At 36.5% G+C, this 19,280-nt stretch overlaps 1 pseudogene; it reads right to left on the bottom strand.

The window, feature by feature from the left end:
• Positions 1-10,312: 10,312 nt before the first annotated feature.
• On the bottom strand, positions 10,313-11,537 carry LOC103250772 (annotated as a pseudogene).
• Positions 11,538-19,280: the final 7,743 nt, after the last annotated feature.

Here is a 19,280-nt window from a genome sequence, read left to right as displayed (position 1 = left end):
ATCTAATCCAGAACTGCCTCAAATATATTCCTGAATGACCACTTCACTCCTGCTCTTTACTGCCAGACTTTCTCATCTAATCATGACTCTATCAAGTCACTACTTTTATGGCTGAGGATGTGGTTGATCTTGGAGTAAGTTCCATGTAGTGATGAGTAGAATGTATTTTCTGTGGTTGTTGGATGAAGTATTCTGTAGATATCTATTAAGTCCATTTACTCTAGCATCAAGTTGAGGTTTTGGATCTCTTTATTTTTTTGCCCTGATAATCTATGTAGTGTTGTTAGTGGGGTATTTAAGTCCCTAGTTATGATAGTGTTAGAGTAAATGACCTTTTTTAGTTTACTTAGTATTTACTGTATAAATCCTGGTGCTCCTATGTTGGGTGCATATATGTTTATGATGGATATATCCTGTGATGGATTGAGCCTTTTATCATTATATTGTGTCCTTCTGTATCTTTTTTCTAATTTTTGATAGATTGAAGCCTGTTTTGTCTGATATTAAAGTCATAATTCCTGCCTTTTTTTTTTTCCATTCTGAAAGTGTATCCTTACTTCTCAAAGTGGGTGTCCTTTTCATGAAGTGTGTTTCCTGGAGGCAGCACAATTTGGGGTTATGCCCTTTTATCCATTTAGCCATTCTGTGTCTTTTCAGTGGTGCATTTAGACAATTCACATTTAGGCTGATTATTGAATGTGAGAGTCTGCCCTTGTCATAAGGCTCTTACAGGGCTGTTTTGTTTTCTTTTAACTTTTGCATTAATATATGTGTGTGTTTTCCTTTTTGTTGGTATGTTGTGTGCTCTGTTGTTTCTGTGTTTGTGATCTTATGAAGTGAATAGTCTTTTTTTGTGTGTGCACGGCACCTTTTTAAGCATCACTATAGTGCTGGTCTGGAGGCAGCATATTCTCTTAGGGATTGGATGTCTGAGAAGGATTTTAATTTTCTATTGCCAATGAGGTTAGCTTTGCTGGGTGTAGGATATTCTTGGATGAAATTGTTTATCTTTGAGAACAGTAAAGATTGAGGTCCAATCTCTTCTGGCATGTGGTGTTTCTGCAGATAAATCTGCAGCAATTCTGACTGGTCTTCCCCAGTAGGTAGTCTGACCTTTTTCCCTTTCTGCTTTTAAGGACTTTTTCTTTTGTGTAAGAAAATTACTATGTTTCTGGGGGTTAGTCTTCTCATAAGATACCTTACAGGGTTTCTCTGAATCTCTTGTGCTGATATAGTCATCTCTCTGTCCAAATGAGGAATAACCTCATGGAATGTTTGCTCCAAGTGTTTTCCATTTCTCTTTTTATTTCAGGTATACTGATCAGATGTAGATTTGGCTTCTTGATAAAATCACATATCTCTTGTAGCGTTTCTTCATTTTTCTTAAGTTTTCTTTTCTCTATTTTTAATAGATTGGGTTGATTCCATATTATAGTCTCCCAGCTCTAAGATTCTTTCTTCTGCTTGGTCAATTCTGTTTCCTATGCTTTTCAGTTTGTTATTTATTTCTTGGATGGAGTTCTTTTGTTCCATTATTTCTAAATATGCTTTCTTGAGTCTGCCCAACTCTGTTGCAGTTTCATTTAGTTTTAGTCCCTGCATTTCTTGATCTTTGTTCATTCTATCCATCGATTCTCTGAACTCTGTAAGTACCTTCTGGTCACAGTTATTCTTGGAGCCAGCCATAGTTTGTGCTCCAGTAGCTGTTCTTTCAGGCACTGTTTCTTTGTTGGGACTCTTGGCATTACCAGTGATTTTTTGTTGTTGTTTTTCAGTTGTAGCAGTTCTCTTCTCTTTCATTCCATTGCTCAGTGGGAAATGAAGAAGCAATCACTTCTGATATTTTCATTACCTCCTGTCCTTTCCTGAGCCAGGTCTGTGGGTTTGTTCAATTATGAAATAGGACTGGGGGTGGGCATTGTGCTGTCGCTTTACAATTTTGAGCACTTACTAAGGGGTGGAGGAGGGGCCACAAGGATTCAGAACCTACTGATGGGTTTTTATCAAGGATTCAGAACCTATTGATGCTTGTTATCTGATAAATGGGCCACTTGGGTCTCACTCTCTGTCTCCACACAATATGAACGTATAATGGGTACAGTTGGGTAGGTCTTGGGTCTAAGATAGAGTATAATAGAGAAAAGAGAAGGAAGAAGGAGAGAATCAAGGGAAAAAAGATAGAAGGGGAAAAAAAGAAAGGGAAAAAAAGACAGAACCAACCAACAAACAAAGTAAACAAATGAAAACCAAAACACCAAAACACAAAAAAACCCTGCTGGTAGAGGTTTCTCAGCTCTTTAGTTTATCTCTTTGGTGGGAGCGCCATCTGGTGGCTTGATTCACGACTGCACCTGAGATGTTACAATCTTCATCCCCTGCGGCCTACAATTGAGAACCATTGCACACCCCCTGCGAGGCAGGGGGTGGTGACTCGATTCAGCATCTCCCAGGCTCTCCCCCTTTCTTCCTCTCCCAGAGTCGTCACAGCTTTTGGTGGGAGAATGGGGTCTTCAGCCTCTACCCTGCCCTTCGGCTCTCTTTTGCTCTTTACCAGGGGTGGGTGGGGGAGTTAGCTAAGCACTCGCCAGCCTCCACCTCAGGCAGATTTGCTGTGTGTCAATCGCCCAGTAGCTGGCTTAGGGAGAGGAGGGTTTGTCTGGGGCTTTGCATCTGCTGTTGCCCACAAGGACCTACGAACTGGGGATGATTTTTTCCTCTGGGTTTGTGGAGTGCAGCCCCAAAGCAATGCAGAGATCACCCCCCACCCTTAAGATGCAGATCTGCTGTTCTGCAGAGGCCACCCTGGATCAGTTCTCTACCTGGCTTTAGACTGGCTGTTCGATTCCTCCACAGGCTATCATTCATTCCGCACATGAGGTTGGGAAAGACAACTCCCTCTCCAGTGAGTACCACAGTCTCTGGATCTCAGGTCCCAGTGGCAGGGCCTTGTAACCTAGTCTGGCACTGAAGAAAGTGGCAGTGAGTTCAGGTTTAGGGTGGCTTCTCCCCACTGCTTCTTCAGGACTCTGCCTCTGGCTCCCTCACTGCCCTTCCTCCGCGGCCCTCACTTCCGGCGGTCATTACTGGCAGCTTCTTCCTGGGAAGGGCTTTGTTGACTTTAGAAGATGACACTCAGCTTCTGCACCCGGAAACACTAGGGTCCAAGCAGAGCTGCTGTGGCACCAGACCCTTCACCAGGAGGTCCCTGGCCACTTGCTTCCATGTTCCCAACTCAGTCATCCACTCACACAGGGACTTGCACAGTCTGACTGACTCTACTGCCATCTTCAACTCCCAAAGATAAAAGTCTTATAACAGTCACATATTTGAAAAATGTTTTTGCAAAAAATAAAAATAAATAAAAGAAAAACTGTTAAGGCTTTAAATGAATCATTTTAAGAAAACCACATTCTTAATGTGAAATAATATGTGCTTTGAGTTATATATTATCTCAGAAAAAACTGAACTCAAATGGTACATTATGTTTTAGGTCTTAGTGAGACAGTTTTTGTTTTTTGTTTTTTTACTTCCTATTATTGTGTCTTTGGAGAAAAACGTCCTACTTATAGTTATATTTTGAAAATTTTATGTGTAATAATAAGCATATCAAAATATACTTCGTGAATTTAAAAAGTCCATTTTGAATGTATAAATTGCTTAAATACTCAATAGATACCAGATCTTATTATTAACAATTTAGAGAATGGTAGCATTAAGAAAAACAGCAAATTCACTAAAATTGATAATGAATTAAGCACTAAAATGTAGTCTATCTTCTGACAAGCAAAATATACTGAAAGAGCACACTTGTAGCTTGTATATGACCGAATGATATTTTTGAGAAGTTAATATATCTCCTATAAAATAATAGCTTCTAATGAAATCATATAATTTAATTATGTTAATATATTTTAAAAATTGTAATCATTTTTTACTTCAAATTGACCTTTTACATAATACAAATTTTTAAGTGACTTTTTCTCTTTAAAAAATTGACTGATATAATTCAAATAGTAGTAGAGGACAAGAAAGTCACTTTAAAAAATCAGTTTTAATATGATGATATTATAATAAAATGAAAGAGACTCTTCCTGTTAACCAGGAGTGGTCATTTGAGATAAATACTCTTTTACTTTGAATCTTTAAAAAGTTAATTGTCTGGGGCAGAGAGCAAATCTATGGAAATCTGAATGGAAACATATCTAAGTACATTGATGTGACTGTGAGAGAGAGAGAGAGAGAAAGAGAAAAGATTTGGTAATAAATAAAGTAACATTATGTTTGTTTTTTTCTTCTTTAGGTGTACATCTCCAGTTTGTGAACATTTCTACAGAAACCATACATGATTTTTTAGAAGTAAGAAGTAACAGAAACTAGTACTGTTATTGGCCAGCTTAGTGGTCCTCAAATACCATCTTCCCTATTTAGCACAACCCATGAAACCAGCTTGTATTTTCACAGTGACTACTCACAAAACACAAGGCTTTCACATTATATACCAAGGTAAGAAGAATAATAAGAAATGAAAGTTTATTTAACCCCAAATCAGCTATTAGAAATCTTTAACTATCTGATTTTATCTATATTCTGCTTTAGAAAGAGAAAATAACTTAAACTGAGGCATGCTTCAATTAGGAAGAAGTTTTTAAGCAATGCAACCCTCAGAAAACCATACCGGGGAAATGATATCTTTCTGAGCCATTAGAAAATTCTAACCATGAAGAAAGGATTTAATTAGTCTTAATATGCAATTGAATTAAGCAAGGCAAAGCAATTAAGTTAGGCAGTTGGGTATAAAGATTTATCTTTACTTTTATATCAAAATGAATAGATTGAAAAGATATTTTGTAGTATTCATATGTTATAAAATATATACATTTATTCTGCTACTTTACAATGACATAATGATATGGCATCCCTTGATTTTATCCTATTGCCATGATGATATAAATGCTTTGATGTTCATATCATATCACACCTCATATAAAACTGTTGCATGGCTTTGAACAAAACTTTTATCTTTTGAGTGCAAAGTTCAGACATGGGTAGAATTTGGCTCAAAAGTGATTCTCCTTATTCAATCTAATGTAGCCTGGGCCCGGCCCCCCATTTGCTCATCTGCATATTGGGATTAACTATAGTACCTTACAGAAAAGTTGAGTTGAACTTTGTATGATAGCATGCATATACATTATATATCATGATGTTTATCATTAGTAATTATACAGTAAATTCTAGCTAATGTTATTATATTACTACAGATCTTAAAAGCATATGTTCTGCTGATATTGAATATTTAAAGTTATATTTTTACAGTGAAGTTCCAATGACTGAAATTTTTAATCAAATGAACTTAAAATCTTATTATATCTTTACCATAATTAATAAAGAACTTAAAGAATGATGTGTTTGCATTCTATTTTCATATATAATTTAAGAACACTGTGTCACACATCATCGTTTTCATAAAATAGGAGTCATATCTGGCACCTCTCAGTACAGAATTAACCAGGTTCCAAAGGAAATTAATTATTTAAAAATAATTGGGTACCTGATTGAGTTTTTCTCTTCCTTGCTGCGAGAAGACTCAGACCCATATTTGTGGTGAGTTCTAGCAAGTGGACATGGCCTTATGAAAGTTATTTGCCAGTCACCTTCCACCTGGCAACACCAACTTTTTTCCTACCCTCATTTTCCCTCTTTCTCTGAAAACCATGTTCTTATTTAAATGATGCAAAACTAGAATTTCAATTTTATTAAGTCTGCATTTTTCAGTTACTTTACTCTTGAAAAACAATTAATTATTCATATAATAAAAATGTAAAGGATAAGCAAGTTTTTATTTCAGTTATTGACATAATATTAATACAATTGACATGAACCATCACATCCTACAGTGATGAGGAGATGTTATTTGTGATTTATATTGAGTTTTAAAACTATTTCTTCTTGTAATTGCATTTATATAGAACGAATAGAATTTTAAAGAAATAGTTAGCCAGGCTCAGTGGCTCAGCCTGCAATCCTGCACCTTTGGGAGACTGAGGTGAGTGGATTGCCTGAGCCCGCGGGTTCAAGACCCGCCTGGGCAGCGAGACCTCATCTCTACAATAAATCAAAAAATCAGCCGGGCGTGGTAGTGTGTGCCTGTAATTCCGGCTACTCAGAAGGCTGAGCTGGAATGATGGCCAGAGCCCAGCAGGTGAGGCCGCGGTGGCCAGGAGCGACCACTGCACTCCAGTCTGGGCAACCGAGTGAGACTCCAACTAAAAAAAAAAAAAAAAAAAGAAATAGTTAACTTATATAGATTGGCATAGTCAATACAATTTCTGGATATATTTTGAGGTTAGACTTTAAAAACTTTCTGGATTTAAAAAAAATAACAGTATTTTACCATTCTACTGAGGGTCCTCATTTGAAAATTACGGTTAATACTGGCAACGTTATAGGACTTGTTAAATACTGTTTTATATATAATAGATTATCTGATAATTTAAGGCAATCTATATCCTGTTTGTGTCTGTCCTAGACTTTTTTCCCTTTCATTTATATTTTAGTATAGCCAACTAATACCACTGTTTATCTTGTGGAATAATTGAGACTATAAATGAAAATCGGCCCTTGGTATAAAACTGGCTTATTTATTGATAATTTTAAATAAGAATAAGATGCAGTTAAATTTCCAAATGAGTAGGTTGACATTGACAATACAGCTGAAAAATAATTGCTCTCGGGTCGTTTCCTAAGTACTAAAAGTGACTGTGATCGTTACCTGTGCCCAGTTATGAAGCACTATTTCTGAAGTTGCTCTGATTAATATAATAAGATAATGCAATAAAACAGTTCATAGAAATACAGAGTTTGGGGAAAGCCAGCAATACATAAAATTTATGGGAGGATCACAACATTAAAAGAACCCAAATAATTTATCTAATTGAGAATATTATTATCAAGAAAATTGTGTTAAATTATCAAATATCAATGCAAAGGGAAATAAACCAGTAAGACTGATTAGTTTGGAGAATGTTAACATTGGTAGCTGAACATATTAATGAGAATTCTGATGCAGTTTTATGTCTCATTTCTTATTTCTACATTAGATGGTCACATTTACTTTTCAAACATGCTTTTGCTTATCAATCTATTATTCATAGAAATTGATTGTATAAACAATATTAAAGAACAACTTCCAAATTAAATGCAAAATACTTCCTTCAAATATCTTCAATTCTTAGACAACTAAAAAAAGAAAACTGGTTCAATTTTGTTCATTTCTGCAGTTAACTCATGACAGACTTCAATTATTCCCCTTTTTCTTTGAATTTTAAATATTATTCCCTTTAAAAAGGTAGAAAGGATGAAAGAGGAACCATAAAACTTTAAACATCTATGCAATGTTTGAATAAAATTATCAAAATTTTAAATAATTCTCTATTTACTAATATTATTTTTCATTAGACTTTTGATATTCTACTTTGTTCCTTTGCATTAGTAAAACTAGTTTAAACACATTACCACAAAAAGTAGTCTTCTTTCTACTTTACTTGAAATGATTAAGTATAATTGTCATGTAATAACTGAAATATGAATATTATTGTTTTGTGCTCCCTCTCTCCATGCGATTAGCTGTTAGTTGTGGCCACCCTGGCAGTCCAATTTATTGAAGAACAAGTGGATATGGATTCAACTATGGTGATGTGGTAACATTCTCCTGCAACATTGGGTATCTGATGCAAGGGTCAACAAAAGCACAGTGCCAGGCCAACAGGCAGTGGAGCCATCCTCCACCTGTGTGCAAAGATAAGAGTCTACCTGTATTCCAGTTTGAGTAATGATAATGATGTCTGTGCGAACACAGATGACACTTTGAAATAACTTAGGCAGAATAGTAGAAATATTTTAGCTAATAAAACAAGAAGGTTTAATAATAATCTCATCTCATTATTAGCAGTGCTTTTGCTAAATTTTTAAATTATGTATAAGCATCTATATAAATTATATATAAACATATACATATGTATATGAAGGGGGACGCTCCCAAAACTAGAATTTATTTATAAAAAATTGTATATTTAGTCTCACATGTTTAAACTTCAGTCTCCTTCAAAGTGCTCTCCGTTGGATGCAATACATTTATTTAGATGCTTTTTCCACTGCTCACAATAGTTTTTGCACTCATCAATGTTGAGCCTTTTAGTACTTCTGCTGTTGTTTGTTTTACCTCTTCCATATCTGTAAAACACTTACCTTCAAGGGCATTTTTTTTTTTTTTTTTGGCTGCTGAAATTTTTAATGGAATTCCATTGAATCGATATATGCATATGGAAATAACATTTAAACAATAGTAAGTCCAATCCACCAACTTGGTCTAGCTCTCTGTGTTTGCAGGTCTTCTTTAAAATTTTTTGGCAATATTTTGTTTTTCTTTTTTTTAACTTTAAATTTTTTAATTTTAATGATGTGGGGCACTATTCAGGGTTGGATATACAAATGCTCATTATGCAGGTACCCTTGTTGATGAGGTGTGCCCCTTTCCCCAGGCAGATTCCCACTACTGCCAATCCCACTTCCCTGCCCCCCTCCTAACAGTTTCCCATTATGAGGGCATTTTTCATCTGAGAAAACAAAAAAAAGTTACTCAGGGCAAGAGTGGGTGAATAGAGAGTGGGGCACGGGGTTCATGCTGTTTTTGATTAAAAAAAACAAACTATTGAACACTCAGTGTGGTGTGGACAGGTGCATTCATAAATCATCCATCATGAAATGGGCAAAAGCAATGAAAGAATCTTAAGAAAATTCACTGAAGCTGAATGCAACCTCTAACAACACTAGCTGGTACATTGATGCCAATGATGGGTTTACTTAGCAGGGGAAGCCTGTAATACAAGGGACTCGCCTTCTAAAAAAATAATTTCTTCTTTTTTTTTTTGGTTCCTTCCTCATTTATATATATATTGAATTGGAATCTCACTCTGTTGTCCAGGCTGAAGGGCTGGAGTGTGGAGGCATGATCACAACCCACTGTAGCCTCAGCCTTCTGGGCTCAGGCAGTCCTGCCTCAGACTCCTGGACACCTGGGACTACAGGTGTATGCCACCAAGAACAGCCAATTTCTTTTCATGCAATGTTGTCTAGGCCGGTCTCGAACTCTTGCAAACAGTCCTCTCGCCTGGGCCTCCCTAAGTGCTAGGATTACAGGAGTAAGCCATCGAGGCTGGTCCTTAAATTTTTAACATATATTTCTTAAAGTTAAACATGATAGACTTTATTTCTGTTTAAGTTTATTACCTGTACCTATTTTGTGACTGTATATAAGACGCTATTGAAATTGTTTTTACTTGCAATTTGCTTCATCATTAATGGAACTTACCTTTGGCACTTCTTTTCTTTTCTTTTTTTTTTTTTGCTAGTATATTTTATTTATTTTTTAATACATTTTTAAAATTTTAAAACTGTGGGGTACAGTTAAGGGTTAGGTATACAAATATGCATTGTGCAGGTACCCTTGTAGATGAGGTGTGCCCCCCCATCCCCAGACAGATATTGACTATCGTTAATCCCAACTCCCTTCCCCTCCCTGCCCCCACCTTGTTTAAAATAAAAATGGGACCTGGATAACCATGATACCTGTATTGAGGCTTTATTTATTGTTTTTCTCTATAAAAATTAGATTAAAGAGAATTCTTCTGTGTTTTCCCATGTTGCAAAGACGAATGATATGCATGATCTACAACATACAACCAAATTATAATTTTTCTATGCTTTTTTCTTGTGGTTTATAGTTTAAGAGTTTTTTAAAAATATCTGTACTCAGCATACTACTTACAAAGTTGCTATTGTTTAATATTGCCAAATATTTTTTAAAATTTTTCTTTTTTTGCTTCAAAACAATTTTTATTTGCAACTACATGATTTCATGCAATTCTTCTAAACAACAATGAATGACATAGATTTCTTTGTGTATAAATAACTTACATATGCTCCATAAAGTAAATGCTCAAATGTGCTAGAACAGATCGCCCACTCCTACAGTGTTCTTATATCCAACAGAGTTGATGCACAATATATAAAAACTCAAGTCCAATATTAAAAACTTGGGCACTTGACTAACTTAAATAAAATTTCCCAAACTATATCAGTATACCTAAAGTGCATATATATGTTTTTAAGAAGTATTATTTTCAATAATTTCTATAAAAATAAGTTTGATGGTTTGGTCCATCTAACTTCACTACTATTAGTATTAACTTTAATTTGTAGTGAGGTTTATTCTACCTTTCTCTCAACATGACACAAACATAATCAAAAGGAACTAGTGAGGGGCTAACATAGGATTAATCCAGTGATTCCGGTCACAATGCATTCCAGGACGAGGTACCCATGTCACTGGAACTGGGTGATATGGTTTCTTTTTCCTTCTCTGATTTGGATGACCAAATGGAACAGGAGAAGGGTAGTGATTCTGGTGGCCATTACCTCGGTAATTCCTGGCTTTTTTCTGGGCAAAGAGTGCCACATGGGAAGAGGTGGATATATAAATTCTGGGCTCGGGCTTGCAGTCACCGAACTGGGTTTCACTTCCACGTCCTTACTTGTTTCTTCATCCGAAGAAGAGCATCCTGAATGAGGTAACCTTATCAAAGAGCTCTGGAAACTTTCTTGGAGAGCTCATCCTTGTTCTCACCCTCCTTTTCAAAGCCGGCAACAAGAATGCATTGTTTTTCTCTCCATACCGACAGCACACTTCACGTGGGTCCACCCAGAGAATAAGGGTCCTTTGGCAAGCCCGGGTCGCTGTACAAGATGCAGCTGTTCTCACAGGCTTTCAGAACATCAGGACCAATTCTCTGGGACTTACACACGAATACATCTGTAGGCCTGTCCTTTTGATGGCTTTCCGGATACCAGTAATTTTTATATTTCTCTTGAAGTATCAGAGTCAATTTCTCAGCAAACCTCTCAGCTGCCTCTTTTTTCAACTTACCATGTTTTCGAACTAGCCTTGTGAAAAAGGAGAAAACTCAGGAAATTGACTCTGCCACAAAAATTTAAGGATTTCTTGACACACTATTCCTTCAGTTTACAAAGTTTTCTTCTCTTATCATGTCCAAAATTCACCACCTCTGAGCTCTAGTTCAATCTGAGACCAATAGATTGACTGAATTCCTAGAGTTGATGTTTATTTCTCCATGTATTCACAAAATATTTATTTCGGATAAATTATTTTTTATCATTATACATGAGCTATAATTTATTTTACATACATTCTACAACTTCTAACAAAACATATAACAAAATGCACTAATTACATATTCACTGACTTGAAAGAGAATGTGTATTAACAATTATTGTATTTAAAACTATATGTTTCTGTATATGATAATTATTTAAAACCAATATGTTTTAAGTAGCACCTTTGTCTAAGGTTCCAAGTCCTCTGAATCCATGGTGGCCGTCTAAGACTAATTTTGCCTGAAATGAAATTTAAAATAGTACAGAATTAAAATGTGGTTGCCTATGTGGAATGATAGCGTCATAGAGTATGAAAGATGCCTGCTTTTCATATTCTATCAGCCCTGGCAAGGCTCACAGTCAAAGAAAAATAGACAAATATTTAACACATTAATGCTTTTAAAATGATATTTGGACATTGGATTGGCAAATATAGGTAAGTGTAGGTTCAAGACCACAAAACAATAAAATCGATATGCGTCTCTATGTTCTCTATCTTTCGATCTTTCATAAAGACAAGAAAGTGGACGCCCGAAGAACGCGTCCCGAGCCTGGGCGCCGTCCTGCCCGCAGCCAGCCCGAGAGCGGGAACCGCGACACGTGTGGGAGCCCCAAGTTCTCCCTGGAGCTCGCCCGCGCCGCCGAGCGAAGGCGTCCGCCCGGCCTCGGGAGGGGAGCTGCACTCCCGAAGGCGCCTGGAGCCCCCGAGGGACGTCCAAGTGGGCCTGGCCCTCCTTTCGGGCCACTGCCTCTGGGCTGGGCCTGAGGCCACCGCCCTCCGCAGACGCTGTGCTCGTGGCCCGAAGGCCAGCCCGCGGGTGGGCCTGGGCTGCCTGCCGGGCGGGCGGCCCTGGGGGACAGGGGGGCGCTGCGGTTCCGGAACTGGATCGGCTGTGTGGAAGCCACCGCTGCCCGCCCACTTTGAAGGGCCCCAGGGGCGCCTGCCACCTGCCCCGTGGGCGGGACTTGGGGCGGACGGGAAAGGCTTTACTCCCACTTCGCAGAGGGTGGAGGCCCAGTGATGGCGGGGGGGATGCAGATGCCCAATCCGAGGCCTTGCTGGAAGCCTGTGTCTGCGTATGGGAGCCTCACTAGTGGTGTGCTCCAAACAGTCGCAGTGAACTACCGGTTGCCGGGTGGGTAGGCTGGTGAGAGGCAAGCACGGCCTTTGACCCTAACTCCTTCTGAGACCCTTGTCCCGTACACGTGCACCTATTTACTTCTCAAAGGTGTCCCAGCAGAGCCTGTGGACTTTGGCATCAATAATAAAGCGGCAATCGCCCCCCCCACCATGTAAAAAACTTTTGTGCTTTAAAGTACATTATGAAACGTGTAAATAACACACAGAATGGGAGAAAATGGTTGCAATCGATATATCTAATCAGCTCCAGTATCCCGAATGTAAAAATAACTACTGTAATAAACAATAAAAAGACAAATAGCCCAATTGAAAAAAACAGGCAAAGGAGTAGACATTTCTCTCAACAAAATATACAAATGGTCACATGAAAATATTTTCAATTAATTATAACTATCATTAGGGGATATGCAAACAAAGAATACAATGAGATAACACTTTAATATGACTATAATAATAAAAATAATAATAGTGAAGAAAATAGCAAGTATTGATTATGCAGAGAAATTGGTATTCCAACACTTTGATGATGAGACTACAAAGTGGTGCAGCTTCCTTGAAAACATTTTGATAGCTACCATGTCACCTGGCAATTCCACTCTAGGTGAAATAATTGAAAACCTATTTTCACACCAAAATTTGTACACCATGTTCACAGTAGCATTATTAAGAGTAGCCCAGATTTGCAAACAACCTACATGTCCATTAATTGATGAACTAATAAAAAGGTATAATTTATGAAATAAAACATTATTCAGCAATTAAAAATGAATTATTGATTTATGGTTCAAAATTAATGAATCTTCAAAACTTTATGCTAAGTGAAAAAAGTTAGGCCTAGAAGTCTACATATGATTCTGTTCATAAGAAATAGCAAGAATAGGAAAATGCATACAGACACAAAGTATATTAATGGTTTCAGTCACTTGGTGAGTGTAGAAATTAGGAATTACTCCTAAAAACGACCTGAGATTATTTTTGGAGGGAGAATACAAATGTTCTGGAATTGGTAGTATGGTTGCACATTTTTAACAGTAAAATCCAACAAAAAAGAACTATTTTTGCATAGAACAACTGTTTTAGAATAATTTAACAGTCCCAGAAGACTACTCAGAAATATTTACAAGAATTCAAATATATTTTGTATCCATCAAAATAAAATTAGTAATGCCTAGTATTTAATGAATTATTACCATGTATGCAAATGAGCAAGAAAATACAACCATAATAAAAAGAAAAACCATACAATCAAAACTGATGCAGAATTAACATAGTCACAAGAACAAGAAAACAAGGGTATTAAAACTAGTATTATAGCTGTACTTTGTATTTGCAAAAACTAGTCCAAGGACTAAATAGAATTGACCCAAAAACGAACTTGTAGAGAAGAAAGCTCCAATCCCCAAAAGGACATATCTAAGAGGGTTTTTATTTTATTTTTTTTTATTTTAAAGATGTGGGGTATAATTTAGGATTAGCTAGATAAGTGGTCATCATGCAGGTAAAGTTTGAGTCTTCCCTTAGTCCCCACTTTTCTTAGTTTGAGATCAGGTAACCTTATTGATGTTATGTGCTCCTCTTCCCACTCCGGCAGTGTCCCGCTACTGCCAATTTCTTTCTTATAGTACTATGATTAATGTTCAGGGTCCACTTATAAGTAAGAATACGTGGTACTCAGTTTTTTGTTTCTGTGATAGATCACTGCGTATGATAGACTCTAAATCCATCTCAGTTGCTGCAAAGTCCATAATTTTGTCCTTCTTTATGGCTGTATAATACTCCATCGTGTATATGTACCACACTGATTTAATCCACTCTACTTTCAATGAACAGCACCACTGATCCCCTGTTTTTGCTATTGTGAATAATGATGTGATAAACATGTGTGCACAGGTTATTTTTTTTTGTTGAATGATTTGAGTTCTGTTAGGTATATTCCCAGAGGGGAATTGTTGGGTCATATGGAAGGTCAATTTTTAGATCTTTTAGAAATTGCCACATAGCAGTTGTACTAGTTTACACTTCCACTAACTGTGTAGAAGCATTCCTTTTTTTCCATATCCTCACCATCATCTATTGTTTTTTGTTTTATTAATGATGGCCATCCTGACTGGAGTTAGAAGGTATCTCAGTGTGGTTTTGATTTGCATTTCTTTGGTGATTAGTGAGGCTGAGCATTTTTTCATGTATCTGTTGGCTGTTCGTATGTCTTCTTTTGATAAGTATCAATATATATTTTGCCCACTTCTTAATGGGGCTGCTTGTTTTTTTTCCTTTTGGCACATTTGAGTTCCTTACAGTTCCTGGATGTTAGACTTTTGTCAGATATGCAGTTGGCAATTTTTTTTTTTCATTCTGTAGGCTCTCTCTCTGCTCTCTTGATGGTTTCCTTTGCTTTGCAGAAGCTTTTCAGTTTGATGAGGTCCCACTTGTCTATCTTATCTCTTATAACATGGACATCTGGGGTTTTGATCAGGAATTGGTTGCCTATTTCAATTTCCATGAGAGTGTTTCCACATTTTCTAAGATTCATATAGTTTGAAGTTTTTAGTTTAGGTCTTTGATCCATTTAGAGTTGATTTTTGTGTATGGTGTTAGGTAGGGGTCCTGTTTCATTCTTCTACATGTGATCAGTCAGTTCTCCCAACACCACTTACTGAATATGTTTTTTTGTCCCCAGTGGTTTATTCGCAGGTTAGACATTGCAGAAAGAAAGGGTTGTGAACTAAAAACATAACAATAGAAACTGTCAAAATTGGAATAGAAACAAAAATATTGAATCTTTTTATCAATAAATGTGGGATATCTCTCCATTTATTTAGTATTTTGTTTCAAATGTTTTCAAGTTTTTCCCAGAAAGATTTTCCCAGAAAAGATTTTGTACATATTTTGTTTGATTTATACCTATGTATTTTATTTTAAGAAGATGCTAATATGATGATAATGTGTTTTTAAATTCAAATATTTATTTCTGGTGTTTAGTAAGCAATTGACTTTTGTATATTTACCTTGCATCAAAATATAATAAATGCATAAAATATAATGAAATATATACATAATTCAAATATATATGTTTCTTAATATATACATAATCCAAATATATACACTATGTATATATTAAGAAACAGGGTCTTGCCAAATTGCCCAGGCTGGTCACAATACCCTGACTTCAAGCAAACCTCCAGCCCTATCCTCCCAAGTAGCTGGAATTATGGATGAGAACCACCATTCTGTTATTTTGTAAATTCATGCAGATTTTTTTTACATGCACAATCATATAATCTGTGAACAGCTGTATTTCTTCTTTTTAAAATCTATGTACATTTTATTTTCCTTATCTTATTACATTATCTAGAACTTCTAAGATGATGCTGAAAGGAAATAGACAGGACACACTTGCCTTGCTCCTGATCTTATTGGGAAAATGTCTAATTTCTCAAAATTAAATATGCTGCTATTTGTAGATTTTTTGTAAATGTTAAGGAAGTTTCCCTCTATTCATAGTTTGCTGAGAATTTTTATCATAAATGGGTGCTTAACTTTGTGATCATGTGTTTTTCTTCTATAACCCATTAATATAACATATTCCATTAATTAATTTTCAAATATTCATCTAGACTTATATACCTGAGATAAATTTCATCTGCTCATGATGTATAAATATTTTTGTCCATTACTGGATTTGATTTACTATTTTGTGGAAGATTCTTGCATCTATGTTCATAAGAGGTACTTTATAGTTTTCTTGTAATTCTTTGTCTAATTTTGGCATTAGGATAATTCTGGCTTCATAGAATGAGAGGAAATATTCTTCTGTTTCTATCTTGTCACAGAGATTCGAGAGGATTAGAATTGATATAACTTTCTTCTTTAAATGATCTTTGGAATTTGTCATCTAACCTATTTGACGCTTTCTATTTTGGAAGGATATTAATGAATCTATTTTTAAAATATAGACGGGTCTATTTAGAATGACTTTGTGTGTGTGAGCTTTGTGAGATGCATCTTTGAAGGAATTGGTCCATTTCATCCAGGTTATTGAATTTGCTTCTCTTGTATATTTCATGACTGATGTCTCAGTGTATGTTTCCACAGTTCATAATAACTGTTTTCTTTCCTGCTTCATGAAATATATACCTATTCCATCTGATCAGTTAAAAATATCAACTATTGCTTATGTGGGGTACAACTCAGGGTTAGATATGCAAATGTTCATTACGCAGGTGCCCTTTTGATGAGGTGTGCCCCTTCCTCCCCTGGTAGTTTCCTTTGCCTGCCAATCCCACTCCCCCTCCCCTGGCGGTTTCCCACTACTGCCAGTCTCTTTCTTATAGTATTATGATAATTGTTCAAGGTCCACTTATGAGTGAGAACATATGGTACCCTGTTCTTTGTTTCTGTGATAGATCACTGAGTATGATCGACTCTAAATCCATCCAAGTTGCTGCAAAGTCCATATATTTGTCCTTCTTTGTGGCTGCATAATATTCCATTGTGTATATGTTCCACATTTTCTTATCTAGTCCAGCTTCGATGGGCAACATGGTTGGTTCCATGGTTTCGCTATTGTGAATAGAGCTGCGACAAACATACATATGCAGGTGTATTTTTTGTAGAATGATTTGAGTTCCTCCAGGTATATTCCCAATAGGGAATTGCTGGGTCATATGGAAAGTAAATTTCTAGTTCTTTCAGAAATCGCCACACTGTCTTCCAAAGAGGTTGCACTAGTTTGCATTCCCACCAGCAGTGTAAAAGTGTTCCTTTTTCTCCACATCCTTGCCAGCATCTGTTGTTACTTGTTTTATGAATGATGGCCAATCTTACTGGGGTTAGGTGTATCTCAATGTTGAACAAGACAGGTGGAGTGGACAGCCTTGTCTTGTTCCAGTTTTCAGGAAAAATATTTCCAGTGTCTGTCCATTTAGCAATATGTTAGCTGTGGGTTTATCATAGATGACACTTACTATTTTGAGGTATTTTCCTCCTATTCCTAGGTGTTTGAGGGTTATTATCAAGAAGGGATGCTGGGTTTTATAAAAAAAACCTTTTTCTTCATCTAATGATATAATCACGTGGTTTTTGTTTTTTATATCTGTTGATGTATTTAATTACATTTATGGTCTTGCAAATTTTAAACCAGCCCTGCATCCTGGGGATGAAGCCTACTTGGTCGTGGTGGATGATTTTTGAGATGTGTTTTTGTATCTGATTTGCTAGAATCTTGTTGAGGATTTTTGCATCTATGTTCATAAGGGATATTGGCCTATAGTTCTCTTTTTTTCATTGGATCTTTATCCGGTTTGAGTATCAGTGTAATGTTAGCTTCATAAAATGATTTGGAGAGAATTCCATCTTTCTCAATTGCCTTGAAAACTTTCAATAGGATTGGTATCAGCTCCTTGTATGTTTTGTAGAATTCTGCTGGAAAGCCATCTGGCCCAGGACTTTTTTTTGTAGGTAGTTTTCTTGTGACAGAGTCAATTTCCTGGGTTGTTATTTGTCTATTTAGTGTCTCAATGTCTTCTTGTTTCAATCTGGGGAGTTTGTGTGATGTAAGAAAGTCCTCCATTTCATTTAGGTTATTAAGTTTGTTTCCATATAGGTATATATAGTTATCTCTGATAATCTTTTGTATTTCTTTGGGGTCTGTTGTGATTTGATGTTTTGTATTTCTATTGTGTTTATTTGGGTTTTTTCTCTCTTTTTTCTTGGTCATTCTGGCTAGGGGTCCATCAGTCTTGTTAATTCTTTCAAAGAACCAGCTTTTTGTTTTGTTGATGTTTTCTATGATATTTTTGTCTTTTATGTCCCATATTTGGGCTCTTATTTTGTCGATATGGATTCTTTGGTTAAAATTGGGGTTTTTGGCAGTCTTCTCTTTCTAGCTCTGTTAGGGGATTTGTTAGGTCCTAAACTTATCTTTCCATTTTCTTGATGTATACTCATAGAGATATAAATTCCCCTCTTAGAACCAATTTCATGGTATCCCAGAAGTTTTGGTAAGATGTTTCATTTGTTTCCAGGAGTCTTTTAATTTCTGCTTTGATTGCAGTGTTGACCCAGTAGTTGTTCAGCATCATGCTGTTTAGTGTCCATGGATTTGTGGACTTTGGGGAAATTTTGTTGGTGTTCATAATTATTTTTATTCCACTGTGGTCAGAGAAGGTGCATGGCGATATTTCAACCTTATGGAATTTGTTTATGCTTGATTTATGGCCAAGAATGTGATCAATCTTGGAGTATGTTTTCTGTGGTCATGAGTAGAATGTATATTCTGTGGTTGCTGGGTGGAATAATCTGTAGGTATCTATTAAGTCTATTAAGTCCATTTGCATCTTGTCTTTCTTGAGTTTTATTCACTCTTTCCATTCATTCCCTAATCCCTGTCATATTCTGGGGCCAGTAGTTGGTGTTGGTGACTTCCGTTGTTTGGGCTCTGAGATCTGATCTTTCAGTAGATTTCTCTTTGTTACACTTAAAATTATCTGTGGCCTTCTTTGTTTTTTTTCTCATTTGTGCCAGATCTCTTGCTTTACTCTTTATTTTCATTATTCAGTGTCAGTGGGAGAGCCTTTCCCTTCTGATGTATGCTCAGCCTTCTATTCTTCCCTGGTCTGGGCTCTGGATTTGATCTATTTTGAAACAGGACTGTGGGTGGGAAGCTTTGCTGTCTCTTGTAGTTTTGAAAGTCAAATAAGGCAGGGGATGAGGAGCTAGGATTCTGAAACTACTTGTGAATTACAATTTTCACCGAATGTGGTATGTGTTCCTTGAGACCCACTCCCCACCACCACTCTATATGACAATGCAGTGGGTACATGTTTTACCCCCTGAGTCTAAGATACAGTGGCAGCAATGAGGGGCACAGAGAAAAATAGAATGAAATAGGATGGACAAGAATTTAAAA

The sequence above is a fragment of the Carlito syrichta genome, unplaced genomic scaffold (genome assembly GCF_000164805.1).
Source record: "Carlito syrichta isolate Samal-C Ts95f unplaced genomic scaffold, Tarsius_syrichta-2.0.1 Scaffold133304, whole genome shotgun sequence".
Taxonomy (NCBI): Eukaryota; Metazoa; Chordata; class Mammalia; order Primates; family Tarsiidae; genus Carlito; species Carlito syrichta.
The sequence above is the reverse complement of the archived record's forward strand: the minus strand, read 5'-3'. Positions and strand labels throughout refer to the sequence as shown.